General features: G+C 45.0%; 1 long non-coding RNA gene and 1 other non-coding gene across 3 annotated transcripts in view; one reads left to right on the forward strand and one right to left on the reverse strand.

The window, feature by feature from the left end:
* Positions 1 to 5,189: 5,189 nt before the first annotated feature.
* Positions 5,190 to 5,261, forward strand: Trnap-agg. Its single transcript has one exon. It is a non-coding gene; the product is annotated as a tRNA-Pro (tRNA).
* Positions 5,262 to 7,794: 2,533 nt separating this feature from the next.
* LOC123509614 overlaps positions 7,795 to 7,796 on the reverse strand; it is a 2,281-nt gene continuing 2,279 nt past the window's right edge. For both annotated transcript variants that reach the window (XR_006676238.1, XR_006676239.1), the window contains exon 5: positions 7,795 to 7,796. This exon is cut by the window's right edge and continues 298 nt beyond it. This is a non-coding gene — a long non-coding RNA (uncharacterized LOC123509614).

The following is a 7,796-nucleotide window of genomic DNA, read 5'->3' on the forward strand; positions in this document are numbered from 1 at the left end:
ACACACAAACATCCTGACCTCACTCGGGTCGGACGTGTGACCTTGTGCGCTCTCGGGCAGCCACGGCCAGCCTGTTGGCCTCACCCCCCCTCCCCCTTTGTATAAGTTATTAATAGGTTAATTAGTGCTCGCCCTAGTGTTATAATACAAACAATTTTGGATATTATAAGTGAGTGTACGTCTGGACAAACAGTGAAATGAGTGCTGCAGTGCTAAGCTACGGACGCGATGCCCTTATGCGCCGTAGACGTGAGGCTGGGTACCCTCCATCAGAGGTCATTCAACGCCTCAAAAACTTACAGTTATTTCGGAATCGTGGATCCAAGGGAGGAAGGAGTGTGGTGCGTCCCATTAAAGTGATCACATCTACCGTAAGGAAGGGGCGGAAGGTTGAGGAGAGGGAATACAAACACTTCGAAGTTCCGCGCGTGTGGTATAGTCTTCCCTCTCTCCTCCTTTCCAACGTGACATCACTGGCGAACAAGATGGACGAGTTGATAGTGTCAGTGTGATCGAACTGTGCAGACATTGTGGCGATCACGGAGGCGTGGCAGATAACTCCTGAGGTGTGTATGATTCAAGATTTCCAGCTGTTCCACCACCTCAGGAATCAACGCAAGGGGGGGAGGAGTGGCCCTGTTTTGCCGCTCTGACCTCAGCCCCTCACACCTACACGTCGACGTCCCCGCCGAATTGGAGGCCTTGTGGGTGAGGGTTACCCCCCCCCCGCCACCCCCGCAACACAGCCTCAATCATTGTGTGTGTTGTCTACCACCCTCTACGGGCCGCCACTGCACGGTTGCTCACTGATCACATCATCGAGACTGCTGATGCTCTACGGGTGAGATTTCCTGCTGCCAAGCTGGTAATCTATGGTGACTTCAACCGCTTGGATATCAGTGAAATCCTGCACCAGCTACACCTCACCCAGGTCGTGGACTTCCCCACCCACCACCAGTCCACCCTCGACCTTATCATGACAGACCTGAGCCAGCAGTACTCGCCTCCCAAGCCACTCCCCCCCATGGGACGCAGCACCCACCTCTCCATCCTGTGGACACCCACCCCCACCACCTCGGTTCCCAGGTCAACTGTCACCAGATCCCACAGGCCCATGCCTGACTCCGCCATGAGGGAATTTTGGCAGTGGCTGACACATCACCCGTGGACCGAGGTACTGGAGGAGGAAGACGTCCACACAAAATGGCGGAATTACTTCACCACCACAACGGAAGCGTTCCACCACTACTTCACCACCAAAAACATCACAGTGGACCCATCTGGTGCCCCTTGGATGATGCCCTGCATCAAACGACTCCTTCGTTAGCGTGACAGGGCTTTTCACTCTAGCCCTGACCAGTACAGGAGTTTAAGGAACAGAGTTATCAGGGAAATTAAAAAAGCCAAGGCAAGCTACTACCCAGACAAAATTCACCATCTCAAGCTTACTAACAACAGACAGTGGTACGACAAGATTAAGTCTTTGTGTGGTTTACAAAAACAAGCCTCTTCTCTTCCCTGTGTTTCACACCTTTCACCTGACAGCGCGGCCGAAGAGATTAACGGTCACTTCGCTGCGATCTGTCAGACACTCCCTCCCCTTTACTCCACTACTCTCCCAGCCTACCTCCCTGCCTCCTCCCCTCCACCCCCTGTCCAGGAGGTTGATGTTTACAGGAAGCTTCTTAAATTTAAACTAAACAGATCCACCACTCCCACTGACCTCCCGATCAAAATTTACAGAGAATTTGCCCCAGAACTTGCCACACCCCTTTGCTCTATCATCAATGCCTCCCTTTCTCAACATTCCTGCCCCGATGACTGGAAGACATCTTACGTCACCCGCCTCCCCAAAATTTCTAATCCACAGTCACTGAATGATCTAAGACCAGTCGCCATCACCCCTATACCCAGCCTTATCTGTGAAGATTTTGTGTTCGACTGGGCCTATAACAAAATTTGTAACTCTATTGACACACAACAATTTGGCAATATTAAATCCACCTCCACATCTCACTACCTTGTCAGCTTCCTGGAATTCGTCCACAGCCACCTGGACAAACGCAACACTTCTCAAGTTATTGCTTTTGTGGACTTCAGAAAGGCCTTTGATCTTGTTGATCACACTGTTGTGATAAATAAAGCCATCACTCTCGGTCTCTCTCCCTACCTGATAGCGTGGCTGGCAGACTTCCTCACGGGAAGGCGTCAGGCCGTTCGTTATCAGGGCTCTGTCTCCTCTTTCCAACAGCTCACATGCAGGGTCCCTCAGGGGACCAAGATGGGTCCACTGTGTTTCCTCATCCTTATCAACGATGCTCTCGTCCACACCCCCCACCGCTGGAAGTATGTGGACGACTGCACCGTGGGCATACCCGTCAACAACACCAACCCAGACTTCTCAGCACTGCAGTCCACTCTAAACCAACTACAGACGTGGACGGAGGACAACAAAATGACCATCAACCACACCAAGACCGTGGTGATGCACATTTGTACCTCCACAGCAGCAGTTCCCCCTCCCCAGCTTTCTGTGGGCCCTCACTCCCTCCAGGTGGTCCGCAGCACCAAGCTTCTAGGTGTCTTGGTGGATGATCAATTATTATGGAAGCAGCATGTTTCAAACATCATCAGGTCAGCCTCATATAAAATCTATTTACTGCGCCGACTCAGGTCCCTGGGAGCACCGGCAGATGAGCTGAGGGGAGTGTACCTCACCTTTATACTCCCTAAGCTCATGTACGCCGCCCCAGCGTGGTCCTCCTCCCTGAACCTCACACAACGACAACAGCTGGAGAGGGTTCAGAGGAGAGCGTTCAGGGTCATCCTTGGGCCTGCCTACAGGTCCTACGAGGACGCCCTTACCTGCCTGAGTTTGCCGAGGCTGGCCACAAGACACCAGGAAGCCTTGGAAAAATTTGGGGAAGGACTGCTGCGTCATCCAAGTCTCCGCCACCTGCTACCCCCCAACGTGCCTCCCCCTGCTCGCGCCACCCGACACCATAATCGCGTGACGCCCTTAAGAGCACCGCGCACTGATCGGTACCGACTTAGCGCGGTGCCCACTATTGTGCGAGCCTTAAATAAATAAGTGAATTCTAGGTTAAGTTTATCCATAGTTAGGTTAAGCATTTTTAGTTCATTGTGGTAATGTCCCCCCTCCCGTTACTTTTTTAGTGTAATTTTTTACATTGCCTAACTAATAAACCGTTTATTATTATTATTGTTATTATTTGAGCCTCAATGATATCACGTGATAAACCTTTTCATGTACTGAGGGTGAAGTGTGACTCCCCTGTACAGAGTTACCATCTCCATGGTAAAGAAAATTTAACAGACAATTCATAACACTTATGTTCATAGAAAACCTTTTAGCAAAAGCCGAGATGAGTGGCTTCATTTTCAAATTACTAGTAAAGGACACACCGAGGATGCTCAGTATGGAATGGCACTAGTGTGGGTCATTTAGGAAGAGAGGGCAGAAGATTTAGCAGAATAGGCAGATGGAGGAATCGCGTTTTATATATATATATATATATATATATATATATATATATATATATATATATATATATATATATATATAAATTATTATGCGATGGAAAATATCTGGTCAAAGTAATATTAATTTGGCTTTTCCTCGTGAGTTGTTTAATTCTGATGGACCGTACGGCTAACAAAAGACAGAAAGTCCGTGGTGCTTTCTGCAGCATAGGAATAACTAACCTGCGAAGCTATGATTCTTCTGAAACACATGTGAAAGGCTTGTGGATCCTTTAAAACCTGTTACGATCCTTTAAATTCTGAAAAAGGTGAAAATATGAATGATGTTAGAATAGAAATGTTTTTATTTTGGAAGAGAAACATTCACGTCCTTGAATTGAACACTTTTATTATTTTTTATTTATTATTTATTTATTTTAATTTTTTTGTCTTTCATATCTGAGAGTGGTTTAGATTTTATGAATCATTATTATTCCTTGCCTTTCCTTTTCCCATGTCAACCAACCATCGATCAGGATAGATTCCCTTGAAATAATTATTGAGTTCCGAAAAATTGTACCTGAGTAAAGGTGACAAAGGTGAATAAAGGGATGTATACAAACAGACACTTCTGTTGATCGTTTTAATATTGACTCATCTTTGCATGAAAAATGTTTACACGGTGACCAAGGTACACACGCAGAAACGTACACACAGACAAACATGCAAGAAGGAAGGAAGAGAGAGAGAGAGAGAGAGAGAGAGAGAGAGAGAGAGAGAGAGAGAGAGAGAGAGAGAGAGAGAGAGAGAGAGAGAGAGAGGTATTAGGTTCACAATAGTTGTTCCCTTTCATCATCCTGTCTTGCGTTTGTCATCTGGGGACCTTTGGTTCAGCCGCTGTAGGTGCGACCGTTGTTACCACCGTAAGCGCCGTTGCCTCCATTTTGTCCGTTGCTGCCAAAACCATTGTTTCCTCCGTTGCCTCCATAGCCGTTGTTTCCTCCGTTGCTGCCATAGCCGTTGTTTCCTCCGTTGCTTCCATAGCCGTTGTTTCCTCCGTTGCCTCCATAGCCGTTGTTTCCTCCGTTGCTGCCATAGCCGTTGTTTCCTCCGTTGCTGCCATAGCCGTTGTTTCCTCCGTTGCTGCCATAGCCGTTGTTTCCTCCGTTGCTGCCATAGCCGTTGTTTCCTCCGTTGCTGCCATAGCCGTTGTTTCCTCCGTTGCTGCCATAACCGTTGTTTCCTCCGTTGCTGCCATAGCCGTTGTTTCCTCCGTTGCTGCCAAGGCCGTTGTTTCCTCCGTTCCCTACATAACTGCCTCCGTTTCTTCGTTGGCCGTTCCTTCCGTTACCTCTGTTGAAGGTGGAGTGGGAGGACACGTCAGGCGCCCCACAGCACACGCCCAGCAGCAGTGCCACGCCAGCACAGGCCAACAGAACCCTCTGTTGTGTGGGTGGAGGGGGAGAGGTGGTGTTAGATTGGTTACTGTTGCTGCAGCAACAATAAGAACATTACTACTACTAATACTTCTAATATCACTACTACTACTACTACTACTACTACTACTACTACTACTACTACTACTACTACTACTACTACTACTACTACTACTACTACTACTACTACTACTACTACTACTACTACTACTACTTCTCTCTCTACTTCTACCTCTTCTGGATCTACTACTAGCAGGTGTTCTTCCCGACGGCCTGATGGTCTAGGGGTATGATTCTCGCTTAGGGTGCGAGAGGTCCCGGGTTCAAATCCCGGTCAGGCCCATTGACAGCGTTGTGCTGTGTTTTGCCTTCTCTTTCTTTGAAGGAAGTTAATCCTACGTGTTGTATTTTCAGAAGAGAAAGAGATACATAGACAGATAGATAAATAGATTAAATGAAAGTGAGAGCGTATCTGAAGAAAAGTAGATCAAGACTAAATAATAACTAATCAACAAAAGTAAAAATAAGAAATAACATGATAAGAGAGGCAGAGATAGTAGAAAAATGACGGTCAAATAGGGACAAAAGCGCGACAAAGAGATAACTGCAAAGAAACAAAGCAAGCAGTGTTTTTACAACTCACCATGTTTGGTTGTGTAGAGAAGTGGAGACGAGTGAGAACTCTGCCGGTGAAGCTGCTCAGCAAACCTTATATACACTGCCTCAGTTGTCACACACCGCCTCGTCCTCCTTACTTCCGCCCCTCTACGCTCATTAATCATATGTTATCTTCATCATTCTCTCCACCGCAAAGAAAGTAAGTGCAGGCAATCCGTAGAATTGACAAGCAAGGAAGGTCAAGTGTGGAGTTGATAAATGGATTAATTGAGTTTTTGAGGCATTGATCACTACTAAGTTTTCTCTGCCCCAATCAGAAATCTTAGAAAGATCAAAAGTTTGGTGTTCTCAGGCATCCCTGCGTAATCTGATGACTTCCTAAAGGACTGGTCGTTTTTGAAAAGATATGGAAAGATATAGGGTGATATCATCAGCATTGGAGGGGATAGGGCAGATAGTTTGGTTAAGAAGATCAATAATGAATAGCAGAAAGAGAGTGGGTGACAGCACAGAGTCATGAGAATCACCACTGTTAATAGATTTAGGAGAACAGTGGCCGTCTACCACGGTTACAATAGAACTGACGGAAAGGAAACTTGAGATAAAGTTGCAGAAAGAAGGATGGAGACCGCAAGAGGGCAGTTTGGAAACCAAAGTTTTATACCAGACTCTATCAAAAGCCTTTATTATGTCTAACGAGACAGCAAAAGTTTCACTGAAATCTCTAAATGAGGATGACCAAGACCCAGCAAGGAAAGTCAGACGATTACCTCTCTGACGCCATATTAGCGTCAGAGAGGTTGTGAAGTGGCAAATGTTTGAGAATCTTCCTTTTGAGGATAGATTCATAAACTTTAGACAAGCAAGAAATTAAACCTATAGGGCGGTAATTTGAGGGATTAGAACAGTCACCTTTTTTAGGAACAGGATGAATGTGTTACAGTGGGCGTCCTGTGAGGTGCTGCCGTATCTCAGGGGCGGATCTCACTACATTGGTAAAGGATTGAATAGTTAGGTGGAGCATTTCATGTGGTGGTTCCTGCAGTTATAGGGAGCGTTGGCTCAGTGTGTTATTGGTTGATATTTTTTTTTTTATGTTTGCCCGAGACAGTTTAGTGATCTGGCAATTAATGAGCCTCAATGATATCACATGATAAACCTCTTCATGCACTGAGGGGAAAGAGTGACACCCCTGTACGGAGTTACCATCTTGCAGTTAAAAAAAATTAACAGACAACATTTTAGCAAAAGCCGAGATGAGAAGCTTCATTGTTAGGTTACAAGAAAAGGAATAAAGGACACACCGAGGATACTTAGTATAGGCACAGTAGGGCACAAGTGAGTGTTCTTGAGGAAGAGGAGGTAGTCGATTGAGCAGAGTAGGCAGATGGAGGAATTGGGTTTTTGAGACATTGATAAGCATTAATTATGTCCTGCACGATGGGAAAAAATAATTATTATGTCCTATACGATGGAAAAAAAATAATAACAATGTCCTGCACGATTAAAAATATCGTCAAATAATATTTACTGTGGTTTATCCTCGTGAGTTGTTTAATTCCTGATGGACCGTACGGCTAACAAAAGACATGAGAACAGCTTGTGAATTCTTTAAAACCTGTTATGATCCTTTAAACTCTATAAGAAGGAGAATCTTGTAATAAGGGATGATGTTAGAAAAGAAATGATTATATTGGGAAGAGAAACATTTACTTCCTTGAATTGAATACTTTATTCTTTCCCTTTTTGAGTGGTGTTCATTCTCTTCTTTCATGTCTGAGAGCGGTTTAGGTTTTATGTATCATTATCATTCTCTACCTCTCCTTTTCCTAAGTCAACCAACCATCGATCAGGATAGATTTCCTTAATGAGAGAGAGAGAGAGAGAGAGAGAGAGAGAGAGAGAGAGAGAGAGAGAGAGAGAGAGAATAATAATAAATGTATGTAAAAGAAAATAGAGGAGGAAGATAACAATGCTTTACATAAGTGCAAGTTTCCATCATGTAGGGAAGAAAAGACAGAAGGCGAATGGAGAAAAAAAGATGAAGACAACTCTAGGAGAGACGAGTGATGAGGGCAGGATATCATTGATATTGAATTCATTTCTTTATAAAAGTTTAATAGAAATATATAGAAGATATTTTTTTGCAGCTGAGGATGTAAAAAAACTATAACAAGCATCCTTCTCCTCCTTCTCCTCTTCTACCTCCTCCTCCTCTTACTCCTCCTATGTTTAGGTGATAAAATGCAAACAGATGTG

Source organism: Portunus trituberculatus, chromosome 27 (genome assembly GCF_017591435.1).
Source record: "Portunus trituberculatus isolate SZX2019 chromosome 27, ASM1759143v1, whole genome shotgun sequence".
NCBI lineage: Eukaryota > Metazoa > Arthropoda > Malacostraca > Decapoda > Portunidae > Portunus > Portunus trituberculatus.